General features: G+C 45.1%; 1 protein-coding gene across 5 annotated transcripts in view; it reads right to left on the bottom strand.

Moving 5' to 3' along the window:
* Nucleotides 1–13,288, bottom strand: part of Wipf1 (WAS/WASL interacting protein family member 1) — a 110,044-nt gene that overhangs the window by 29,075 nt on the left and 67,681 nt on the right. Inside the window, exon 1 of one of the 5 annotated variants that reach the window (XM_036185088.1) lies at nt 1,637–1,783. The exons of 3 other annotated variants lie outside the window; for them this stretch is intronic. The gene's annotated coding sequence lies outside the window, so the exon portion shown is untranslated. Of the gene's footprint in view, nt 1–365; nt 598–1,636; nt 1,784–13,288 lie in introns of those variants that run through there. One more of the 5 variants, XM_036185085.1, reaches the window with a different exon arrangement.

Below are 13,288 nucleotides of genomic sequence, written 5' to 3' on the forward strand. Positions count from 1 at the left end.
ACACACACACACACACACACACACACAAATAAATAAAGATAAAGCACATTTCATATTTTCCAGAAAAATATCCTTATTAAGGCATTTCTTATTCTAGTTTTTGTTTCAATTTACTTTTTAGAACTTAAGGCCACAAAATACAGACATATTTATGACAGTCCAAAGTAAATGTTCTTTCCAATACAGGGCACATGCCTAAAAAAATTGATAAGAAAAAAATAGAGTCAATCCTTAAGGGATAAATGTATCAGAATTTAAAGAGGAACTTTACATTTCCAACAGAAGTTTAAAGAAACTTCTAACACAAAGGATGTCTTCATTAAGACGTTACCCAGACCTCTAGAGTCTGGAACATAGTAGCTCACCTCTTCTAACATGTTGAGCATAGGTCTGGGGGAGTTCCAGCTTACAGGCCAGAGCTAGAATCTGATTTCCTCAACAGAGTGAGATTACTCCTGGCACCAGGGACCACATGTCACCACAGTTCTTCCAGGCTGTCCCCTCCACAGCTTAAATGGAGGCGTTGGAGAGTTGGGCAAGTAACCCCAGATAAACTTTGCAAAGGGCATTAGAAAAGCCGCCTGTGGTTTTGTCAAGTCATTTAATCTCTTTAGACCTATAAAAAAAAGAGTTTTGACTAGATCAGAACCAACAAAATGCTGTGTGTGAGGCTAATACGTAACACTGAGAAGCCCAAAACACTCTAAGACCCACTCTCAGGTGAACCCAAGGCCATAAACCTTCCTTTGTTCCTCTTCCTCCTCCTTCTCTTCATCCTCCTCCTCCTGTTCCTCTTCCTTTTCCCCCTCCTCCACTTCCTCCTCCTCCTTCTCTCTCTCCCTCCTCCCCCTCCACCTTAGTCTAATCCACCCCAACCCCCACTCTACCAGACAGTCTGCACGTAGCCCTCTACTTTCTGAACTAGAATTCTTCCATAACCTTCATTTACACATTTCTACAAAGAGCTACACATTAAATTAGTGAAGAAAACTCTTGTGCCTACTGACTAAAGTTGTCTGCACCCTCCTTAGTTTTAAAAGTCATTCTATAATTCTGCAAAGGGAAAAAGGAACAGAAATTGCCTTTTTTTCAAACACAGCCTAGAGGATTCTTTTTGGACTGAATTATTCTAAAAGACAAAATAAGATGTTCCTAACAATGCCTGAGCCTGGAATACAGCACATCTGTGGCAGCCCAGCAGCCTCAGCCTCAGCAGGTCCAGAGCGGGTGACTTGCTCTGAACCTGACAGTGACTGACTTATACTCTAGAACCTCCTAGGGCAGGTCCAACTGAAGACTCAGAGGCACTTCTTCGAGCTGACTTGACTTTACACAGCAGACATATGTTAACTGACAGAAGCCCCCATTTCATGGGAAAATGGGAAAGAAATTAATGTGGATCCAAATTTGCCCAATGGTCAGGAAAAACTACAGAAAATCTCACTTCCATCCTGACTTCGAACAAGTTCCGAAGCACTCACAATCACCATCCCAGGCGGCAGGAATAAGCCACAGGGTTTTCTACAGAACAATTAAACATCTTTATCTCGACATACTATGGCCCATTAAACACCATTTAGTTCTTCCCTTTTGCTGACAAAGGAAGGAAATTTAGTTTGAATACAGTTTTTCTTACCGTTAAAAAGGAAGGCATGATCAGGGACTCAGGCAGATAGAGAGCAAGCAAGACATGAGCCATAACAGAAAACGGTCCCTTAAAATGGCATCATCTTCTCACACAAGCGAGGGGTTGTTTCTGGGCAGCCATTTTGGACAAGCTCTGGCCTCCTGTTCAGGGTGACACACTGAGTCAGAGAGGCAGGCAGCTTTCTGTGGTATTCACTTCCTGCCTGATTAATTTCTCATTTGGTCCTTCCTCCTTTGCTATAGAAAAAGAAACTAGATTGGTTTTACTTAAGAAGCAAAGAAAAAAAAAACCCAAATTAAAAAGTTTCTCCTTCCTTCAGGATAGAATGTAACTGTTTGATGCCTTAAGTTGGCCTCTGTACCTCTCTCCAGTTAACAACCTTTTTTTTTTTTTTTTCTTCCTCCATACCACTACAAAAATAATTACTCCTGGAACTTGAGATTCCTTCAAAAGAATTCAATTTGAAAGCACAACTCTCAATTCTGACTATTTCATTTAGCAATATTGAGAAGAGTCACTCGAGAAATAAAAGCCCTTGAGTGCACTGGGAATTAGTCTAAGTAAGACTTCCTCATTTGCAGAGAACATTCAAGTGTGTGGGGAGAAAGTCAGGATGCAGGTGAGGCGTGCAGGTTGGGCACATCACAGCTAGCAAGCTTGGGAATGCCACTAGAGTCTAAGTCAGGATGAAAGACACACAGGGCAAGCTGCAGACCCACCACTTTCGAGACCAAATGTTTTGTTTTTCTTCTCCATACTCACAGGGCGACGGCCAACTCTTTAAGAAGGTATTGGACAGAAGCACACAGAGAGAGGGCAGAGGAGGCGTTTAGATTTCTTCTGAGGTGCATGGCAAGGGAATAGAGCCCCTATTTCACAGCCTTGGGGTGTGTATAGAGTAGCATACAATATCCACACGTTTCTCTTGACACATCTGGGCAACTCATATTCATTTTTGCAACCACATGACTGAGACAATGGCTTCAGTTGAAAGAATAAAAACAGTGGCATATTTCAGAAATTTCATTGTGAACCCTGCCTGTGGAGTCCTGATTCAGACTGCCCAGAGACTACAAGTTATCCAACATTCCCTTACCTAGGCAAGTGCCTGACAAGAAAGCAAGGGGTGGTTTTTATGAAGACTGGGGAGGAGAGGCCTATGGGATGCGGTGGGACCAGGAATATTAAACTTCCTCTGGTGCTTAGGATGGCGCCATCTCAACACCAGAAGTACAGACATTGGAGTGCTGGACAGAGGAACCCTAAGTTTGAAAGGTAGTAACCTCAGATTTCCTGAGATCTGAGTTGAACTGAATAAGCAGCTCATGACGTTAGGCCCTGGGCACAATTCCCAGAAGCAGAGATGGAAGAGTGAGTGACCAGGGTCCTTGACTTAGCCTGGCGCTGTCTGAAGATATGCAGGACCTCTTTCTTGCTTAACGCAGGGCCTTGAGGACAAGTGGTGTTCAAATGGAGATATTAGGCATGAGGCCAAGCAGAAGCGGAGGCTTGCAGCCAGTCTGAATGCCCTTGGGGCAACAGAAAATGCTGTCAACTCAAAACTTAAATGCTTGAGTGAAATCTTTGAGGAAGTCTAACTATAGCTGGGTCTAAAACAAGAACACGGGCAATGAGATGATTTGTCTACGTATTTACAGAGTTATTTTGAAGTTCACTATGTTAGGTACCCCAAACACACACACACACACACACACACACACACACACACACACACACACACACACGGGGGGGGGGGGGGGGAGAAAGGGAAGGAGAGAGAGACTATTAAGAATGCACACTTTCTGTGGCTATTCTATTCATTAGTGAAAGGTTAATAAGAAGGCAGCATGTCAGGGTTGGGGATTTAGCAAGCCCAAGGCCCTGGGTTCGATCCTCAGCTCCACATAAAAAAAAAAAAAGGCAGCATGTCACTTAGAAGGCAGGAGCTTCAAGAACTCCAGGGAGTAGGTATAGAGAATTTAGGTCTACTTCATCTTTAATGAAATCTGTAATTGCAGTCTACACTGACTATACTTGAGGTGAATTATTATGTAAGACAGGATGTGAATTAGATAATGCTCCTCTGCTTAAGGCCCTCCAACAGCTTCTCACACGTTTACAACTCCCAAACACCCTGCCTACACCGCAGAGGCCCATAAGATCTGCCTTTTCCTAGCCCTTTGTCATCCAGGCTGGCTTGGAACTTGCTCTACTCTTGCCTCTGCCCTCAACCCACACAGTGCTGGGATTTCAGGCATGCACCACCACAGCCTGGCTCAAACGCGCCCTTACCCTTCCTGTTCCTTAGCTGTACCGAGTTCATTTGCATCTTGGAGCTTTATACTCACAACTCCTTTTGCCTGGGCCTTCCTCTCCTGGGTCCTTCTCACTGTTTAGATGTCAGTAAAAATACCCAGGTCCCAAGTCTGTTCTCTCTCTCTCTCTCTCTCTCTCTGGCCGTCCTGGAACTCACTTTGTAGACCAGGCTGGTCTTGAAAATTATAGACACCTACCTGCCTCTGCCTCCCAAGTGAGTGCTGGGATTAAAGGGTGGCCGCCACCACCCGGCTTGCTCCTTCTCTTTGCCGAATGCATGTCATCACTTGAGACTGTATTTGTCTCTATGTCTCTCCTTACCCCAATTCAAGCTCCATGAGAGCTGGGACCCTGCTTGTCTTGTTTTCTGCCGTCTCCTCAGCATCTCAGACAGTTTCCAGGGCCTGGTAGGTGCTCAATACATAGTGCATTTGAAATCGTGTAAATTCCACCATAACACAACATTCCTTTCCAAGCTTGCCAGAGTCAGCTTCAGGTGTCAACTTAACATAAGCCCAGAGTCACCTGGGAAACGGGAAGCTCAGCCAAAGGTCTGCCTTGATTAGAACAGCCTGTGGCCATGTCTAGTCAGTATTTTCATAACTGCTAAGAGATGGAGGAGAGCTCACTCCACAATGGGCAGTATCATCCCTAAGCAGCTAGGCCTATGCTGTATAAGAGAGCTAGCTGAGCAAGCCAGTAAATAGTGCTCCTCAATGATCTCTGCTTCGGTTCCTGCCTTCAGCTTCCGGTTTGGGCTCCTGCCCTCGCTCCCCTTAATGATGATCTCATTATAACTTGTAAGTTGAAATAAACCCTCTCCTCCCACATTGTTTTCGGCCAGTGTTTTTACCACATCAACAGAAAGCAATCTGGAACAGAACTAAGATGAAACAATAAATAGCAAGCGCCAGTGGTGGGCTCTACGCGTTGCTGAGGACCACTGTGAACGGGCTGTTTTCCAGAGAACCTCCCCTGCTAATCTAGTCTCAATATTCCTTTGCAGAAAGAAAAGGCCAATGCCAGACAGAAAACTAAGAAACAACAGTGAAGGTCTAACCCATCTTAGAAAAGCAGTAAAGACTTCTAACCCCCCATCCGTGTCACCCCAAATCAACACCTATGAAACCAATGCCACAGTGACACCCATAAAACATTCAGTTTTTAATAATGTAGTTCTGTTTACATTGTTTCTACGACCACCTCTCCAGGTGTTGTGTATGCACCCTGACAGTGCACAGATGTGTCTAATTCTGCATTCTCTCAACCCCAAAATGCCTTCCTCCTTAACAGAATGATCCTCTAACAGTATTTTTTGGGGTGGGGGGGGGGGGGCATAAACACTGCCAGGCTACATGTGTGCATCTACTATAAGAGGAATCCACTTAGGAATGCAACTTAGTCATAGAGGACTGGTCTGACTTGCAAAAGGACCCAGGTTCGAAACCTGTCACTGCTCCCCTCAAAATATTAAAATAGGAAAGTTACCCGATTTAAAAGAACAGAAGAGGTAATCCTTTGCCCAAACAGTTATCAGCAGAGTTACATGAAGGGCTGACCACTTGGAACTGATCTGAGAAAAAAATCCAAAACCATATTCTGTAGTATTCCATTCCCTGTGGATACAAACTGGCCTAATCATATCTGAGGAAAAGTTAGCAATAATTTTCACTGTGTTTTGGAAACATAGCCGACCCTTTTTGTTTTATTTTTGAAACATGGGCTTGCTATATAGCCCTTTGCCTGCTGTGCCTTAGCAGTCTGGGGGCTACACGTCCACCTCCATTCCTTGCCTTTTGCTTGGTGAAGGACCCCGCCCCCCAGATCCAGGGCATTCTCACTCCACTGCACATACAGCAATAGCATCAACAGAACAGCAATTCACAGCAGCCCAGACTCCGGCATACACTTAGCCTACAAATAGATTTCTTTTTGCTGATGGCCCACTATGTGATCTGAAGCAAGGAAACTGGGCGTGACCTGTGAGAATGCAGGGCTGGACCTACTGTATTCATCCTTTGGTCACACTGGGTATGAAACTAAACACAACAGGAAACTGGGGTGGAGGAAAAGCAAGGATGATGCCCTTCGCTGGGGACTGAGCTGGGCCTGCACAGTGTCTTATTTAACATCCTTTGTTCACATTTTATTTTGAGTAAGTCAATGCAGACATTGTAAGTGATACAGTAACTTGTGCTAGATGTGAGTTTTGAATGTGACCCTTATATTTGCAATTAGATCACTTAAGGTTGGGGAAAGGCTGGTACTGGCTCTCCAGGGATAGAAGGTGGTAATCTTTGGAGTGCATGCTAGTTATGATGTCCCCTATTAATCCATGACTGACCAGGAACATGTTGATGGTACACAATTATCACACAATTATCGGAAAATACTTAGAATGTTGGGGTTTCCTGTTTGATGAGACAGAAAAGAGAAACTCTGGTAACCAGTAGACAAAGGAAATCAGAGTTTTGTAAACAAAGCCCCCTCCCCTCCCCTTTTGCTTGTGATCTGCAGCCCAGTGGGTGAGAACTGAATCCGGAGCCCTGCAGTGTAGAAAACCCTAATGCTCCCTACCAGTCTGACTCCAGCAAAGCAGGAACAAAAGGCAAAACTGTATCAGGAGATGCATCTGGAATGCACTGGAAGTTGATTCCTTGCAGTCTCTGCAAAGCTTTTCTGGTACTTCTCTGAGAAAGGGGACACCAGGGGCTGGGGATTAGCTCAGTGGTAGAGTGCTTGCCCAGCAAGCACAAGGCCCTGGGCTCAATCCTCAGCTCAAAAAACAAACAAACAAACAAAAGTAGAAAGGGAACACCTGCTTTCAACTCAGTGTTGGGATCCATCTCATCAGCAAGAAGCAGACTATCCTTTTTCTCCCGGTTTTTTTGAGACAGAGTTTCTCTGTGTACTCACAGAGATCCTCCTGCCTCTGCCTCCCAAGTGCTGGGATTAAAGGCCTGAGCCACCGAGCCCAGCTAGGAAGCAGATTATCCTATGAGGAGTTTGGATTTGGCAGCTTTGGAACTGGGTTAGCTGTCTCTTCAGGGGCCCTTTTGAAACAGTGTGTCTAGGGTAAACAGTCTATTAATCTTTTTTTCTTTTTTAAATGTGCATTAGTGTCTTGCCTCTGTATGAGGGTGTCAGACTTCCAGGAACTGGAGTTACAGACAGTTGTGAGCTGCCATGTGGTTGTTGGGAATTGAACCTGGGTCCTTTGAAGAGCAGCCCATGCTGCTGAGCTTCTCTCCAGCCCTGCCTGTTACTCTTGAGCTGTTCAGCATCCTTTACTACTAGAGTAAGGAGTTCAGACCTGGGGAGAGATCACTGGCCCTGCAGCAGCTGGGCTAACTCTACCCTGACTCCAGGGGTAGCAAGTAACCAGCATGCTTCATTACAGCTTTGAGGGTTCCTGGTGCAGTGACATGCTCAGAGAGAACACGTGACCACTTCTGAATCAAGGAGATTCATGAGAGGTATTTTAAGACCCATGGGGCTGAACTGGCTGTATTGAAGGGCGTGGGCAGGGGGACAGGAGGTTTAAGAAGGAAGCTAATTCAGAAAGAGCTAGAAGGAAGCCTGAAGCTGAAAGGGCATGGAAATCAAATGTGTGGGCCCTGAGAAAAACAGAAAGAAACGAAAGAAAACAAAACTAAAAAACACAAAGCAGCTAGAATTTGAATATTGATTGGCTAGCTAATGATTTAAAAATAGCCCTGATTTTAGACTAGGTGTTATTGCAATTGTTATATTTTACAAAGAACCCTTAATTTTTTTTTTTTTTAGAGATTTACATTAAAATATTTGTGAACAAAATGTTTTGTCTGGGTTAGTGTCAAAGTAATAGGGAAATGAGGCTAAGTGTGTCGGGGTTCAAATGAGATCAAAGTGATCGTGAGATGATGGTTCTTAAAACTGAGAGAGGCACGCACCATAGGTCTGTGAATTGCGATGTCTGTCTGCTTTTTCGGTATTTGAAACATTCCCATAAACCGAAGCGAAGAAAATAGGCAAACAATACAGAAAAGAGCCTGTGGCTCATTCCCTTCTTCATCCACTAGAGGCTGCAGGGGGTTTGCTCAATTGATTAGCAACCTGCTCTGATTCCGTGTTAAGGAAACGTTTGTTTGTCTCAAGATGACCTCTTGGCTTTCGGATTAAACAGGATTCTGAGGTCTTCTCCATAATAGTTGAGAATCTAGGTAGACCTTCCCAGGAAGGGATTAAAGTCCCCATATCTGAGACTTCAGTAACAGTGGTAATAAAAAAATTAAATAAATAAAACCCCAGCCAGTCATCTAAGAAACCAGAGAACAAACAAAGAAACACCCCAAGAGGCAAGAAGGAACAGGTGAGATCATAATAGGGTGTTTACTTAATGCAGAAGGCCTGCACAGGCCTGATGGGTGAGGCCCCCCACTGTCTTCTCTGCCAGGATGGCCCTCAACACACACTCAATCCATGTCATTCCCCAGACAGTCTTAGTTCACCTAGACCTGGTGACTAATTCTGGGCTATAAATCCCCAGGAAGACTTTATCATGTTTGGAGCCATGGTTTAAATCAGGGCACTCTTGGGCATGTGGCCAATAGCATCAAAAAAATCTTTGTCTTCTCCTTCCTGGAGTCTTAACGTTAATAATCCCAGTACTGGAGATGAATCCTCAGCCTCAGAGAGACACTATGGTATGCAGTTTTAGTTTGGAAACTCCAAAGAAATCTGTGAGCTCAAAAACCTCAGTGTCCTTTCATCTATAGCAAGTGAAATCTAAGGGCCTTCTATGGTGGAGGCTGCAGGGCCCACACACCCCTGCCTTCTATGTCTGAGGCTGGGTGGAGGGAGTCACCCTCTGCTGACAGTCCTCTGTAGCCTGGCCTGCTTCTCCTGCCTCTTTCCATCGCCTCCGTCTTCTCCCTCTTCTGAGCCTGCTGAGTTCTCTCCCAAGAACATTCCTCTTGGCTGTCCACCGCACTCACGGCCAGCATGATTTGGACACGAACCAATTTCCCCTCTGCAGTGGCGAATGCCACTGAGGGTAGAGATTTTGTCTTGTCGAGTGCTGTCTCCCCAGCTGCTTGGAACAGTACCTGACCCCATCACAGAATGTGAAAAATACGTGAAAGGAGACTAGAGAAACTCCCAGCTCCAGGTCAGAATAGCACTAACCTTATCTCTGCAGGAAAAGAATGTTCTTTGTATATGGAAAGACCATGCATGTGCCCTTTGAAAGCACCATCTTGTTTTCAGTAATTGCATTAAACTGAAAATTTTCCAGTTGGTCATCAACTTCCAGAACAAATGTCTCCAGGGGAAAACCCATATGAAACATAGAGAGTGCTTTCTTACAGCCCAAGGGGGAAACTGTTGGAAAGTCCCCATCTACACCCTGCCATGAATAATTTCTGTACATATACTGGGAGCTGCTACTGACATATGGCTAAACACACCTTCCTTTAAGTTGCCTGTTGTCGGTTTGAAGGCCAAGTAAGGCCTGTACAATTATTACTAGGGTGGAGACAATGACCGTCTAGGTTCTTCTCCATCCTCCTCTGTAGACCAGGGCTACTCCATGCCTTTTCTCGGAGGACAGGGCCATAAGGACACAGAAAGCTCCCCTGGAATCCCAGGGAACAAGGGTAGATACAGCTCTGCACTCCGGGACCTGTCATCAGCTCTCTAAATGCTGTAGGAGGAGCTCAGTGACCCGAGATGCCCCTCCGAGTCCTCTGACTACACATGAGCCAGGCCTGGATGGTGACGCTGCCGGAGAGAGAGAGGCTGACCCAGCTGCTCTGTGAAGACAGGAAACGGGGAGACATCTGTGGGTCCCATAATGAGTGGCTTTCCTGAGATTCAGACAACTGGCATTAATGTCATATGAGACAGTCCCACTCAGCACAGAACTGCCATCTTCAAAGGTTCTGTGTAGGTGAAATGTAGGTTCTAAAGTAGGTGAAAACAAAATATAGTTATCTGATCCTGGCCCTTAACTCCAATTTATATGTACATACAAAGCAATTACAGGTGCTCCTTGATTTACAACTGGGTTACCTACTTATAGACTCATTGTAAGGTGAAAACGTAGGCTGATACTAAGTTATGGGTATGTAAAAGCAACAATGTGTAGCTGCAGATAACAGACACATACTGGGCTTCTCAAAAAGTTAGAGGCAGGATTTGGGATTTTTCACATAAACAAATATATTTCACATGATAATGTTTGAGGAGAGATGTCTTGTGTGTGTGTGTGTGTGTGTGTGTGTGTGTGTGTGTGTGTGTGTGTGTGTGTGTTTTGAATTAAGGACTCTCTGTGTAGCCTTGGCTGTCCTGGAACTCACTCTGTAGATCAGACTGGACTCAAACTCAAAGACCTGCTTTGTTCCGATTGGGAAAGAAATAGAAAAGTTGTCAGAATAAAAAAGGAATCATTGTGTCAACTCTAATGACAAGAAAAATAAAATAAAATAAAATAAAATAAAATAAAATAAAGCTGGGATGTTATAAAGGATGGTCCGTAATAGCAGCCATCACACATGTGTTGGTCAAAACCACAGCATGCACAAAGGTCACAATAACCTTGTAGAAAAAGTACTTCCCCAAGGACATTTGCCCAGCAACTGTCAGCCTTGACTGAAGCCCTCTTGTTATCAACCACAGTGACCAGAATATTGTTTCAAAATGCCTGATGCTGATTCGCACTTTTGTCTTTGAAGGTTCCCTTTACCTCAAGCCCTTTGAACATGCCCACAGCTTATTATCGCACCTGCAATCCCCTTGCGGCGTTCTACCATTCCCAAATAAATGTCAGATTTTTTTTTTTTTGAGAATCTGTCCTTTTAAGAAAAGATTGATGAAACTTTTTTTTTTTTATCAAAAGTTTGCCACCTCTTAGAAAACAATGTGCCCGAGGACACTGCCAGCTGTTGTGTGATATTTTGTTTGTGTTCTGAAAAATAAAGCTTGCTTGGAGTCAGAGGGCAGAGCTAGCCACTAGTTAACCATAGAGGTCTGGAGGTCTGTATAGAGAGGAAACAGGAAGTGATAAGGCGGGGCGGAGACAGGATCTCGGCCCTTTTTGAACTGAGGAATGGAAGAGGTAGGAGGTGACTGGAAGCTCCCTTGCTTCTCTGATCTTTCAGGTTCTTACCCCCTATCTGACTCCTGGTTTTTATTGATAAGATTAATTAGGATTGCACTTCAGCCAGTCTGTCTTTAAGTCTCTAGCTAGAGCTTATCAATAGTGGTCACTGTGGAATTCACAAGATTCTACACGCAGATAGGGATGCCTGACCTTGGCTCTGTTGTGTTCCCCCCCTTAAGATGCTGTACTTGATCACTTATAAACTAAAGTTAACTGCTGCACAGAGAAACCTGTCTCAAAATTCAGTAAATAAATAAAAAAGAATCCACTTTCCCTTTTAAATTAAGATTACACTGACTTTTTTAAAAAAAACAAAACAACTGGAAATGATATATGACTATTTCATTTAAGAAGTTCACTGAACCACCACACCTTTAATACTAGCACTTGGGTGTGAGAGGGGAGGTAGGTGAGGATGTGGGGTGGGGTGGGGTGGGGAGGCAGGTGGATCTCTGTGAGTTCAAGGCCAGCCTGGTCTACAGAGTCAGTGAGTTCCAGGACAGGTAAGGGTGTTACGCTGAGCAGTTCACTGAGGATGGTGAGGGGTGGTTGGTAAGGGTGGGCACCTGGTGAGCCAAGCATGAGAGCTGCTGCTTCTGGTGGAGAGCTGTCGGGTGCCTCTGCTCATACTGCTGTGGAAGTGACGCAGCTGGAACCACTACCACGGCTGTTCACTGCCTTGGGGAGATTTCACACTCTGCTCCCGAGTGTCACAGGGTCCCTGTGTCTCTCTCCTCCTGCTCTGAGCACATTCTGCTTTTCTCAGTGGCCTGCCAAACAGAGTTTGTTCTACCCAGATGACCCCAGATTCCCTCCAAGAACCTCCCTTCCCCTCTGGCTGCTCTGAATTCTCTAAATGACTGACTGGGAAAACTTGAAAAAACCCTCCCAGCTTGTCTGGAATGGGGTCAGTATCCTGACAGACCAAAAAGATGCCAGAAAATGCTTCTTGCTTCCACATGCGTATGCAAAAGTCAGAAAAGATGCAACCAAAGTGATCAACTCCACCATTTTTGCAGGGTCCCCCACCCCACCATGGACCAAATGACTCTTTCCTGGGCAACACAGAAGCTGTCCAACCCAAGCCGCGGCCATTTCATCTGTTTCTGGTCCATTCCAACAGGATGACCAGTGTGTACAAAGGAGCTCCCTGGCTACATTTAAATATTGACTGCTTTGAGGACAAGAAACTACCAGGTGGTATAAAACCACATGGGTAATACTTTGTAGGCTATCTCCAAGAAGAGAGATGAACAGCATACAGAAGAAAAAACAACTGAAAAGCTCTCTCTCATCCCCACCATCACTCAATCAAACAAACAGACAAACCAAAGTAAAACTCAACAACAAATGAAACTCAACCTGGGCCCTACTCTTGGCTTCTGAGCGTCACTTATGTCCTGGTAAGGCACATATGGATGTCTGGGTGCCAGGGCCAAAGTCAGTGTAACAGAATAACCCAGCATTACTTCCGCCTCTGTCTACAACACGATCCAGTCCCTGATCATAGCTTCTCTGTATTCCTCCTGGATAAGCCTCTGTAACCTTGAGGCTCTGGGCATCCTTGCCTTTTCCGCTTGACCTGACCCTGCATTCACTTCCTCTGCTTTCTCCTCTAGCTAAGCACACGATGCTGTTGGTGTGCAGAGACAGAGGTACTTCATGTACTGAGACACGATGTTTTTGTCTGCCCCCTCTGTGCGTCTCTAACGACCCCATACATTAGTGAGCAACACTATGAGGGGTCCTATGCACAGTCCACATTCAACAAGCACACAGCATCTACCATGTGTCCCTGTGGCTTGAGTTACGAGGACACAGTACGACGGTTAAGCACACTGACTCTCTACCTGTGAGGAGGCAGCATCTACATCCGAGCCGATGGTGGGATTGCTCATGGAATGATTCAGAATTCCGAGCACCACATTTTGGCCCAGCTCTTCTTAGCTGCTGCAGAGTAATGTTGCTTAGCCGGATCCAGCCTGAAGAGTGAATGCTGCTAGTGACGGACTGCAGCGTCTGTCAGTCATTTCTGTTTGCGTGCAGGCATGGGCTGTCGGACTTTTCACTTTGGTGGTTCTTACACTCATTACAAACATACTTGCCGCTACACTGCTGGACCAGCCCCCAAGTCTAGTTCGTAATGCGACTGAACTAAAGCTTCAGTTGCCAGCCCCTCGAAG

This window comes from Onychomys torridus, chromosome 4, assembly GCF_903995425.1.
Source record: "Onychomys torridus chromosome 4, mOncTor1.1, whole genome shotgun sequence".
In the NCBI taxonomy this organism is placed as follows: Eukaryota; Metazoa; Chordata; class Mammalia; order Rodentia; family Cricetidae; genus Onychomys; species Onychomys torridus.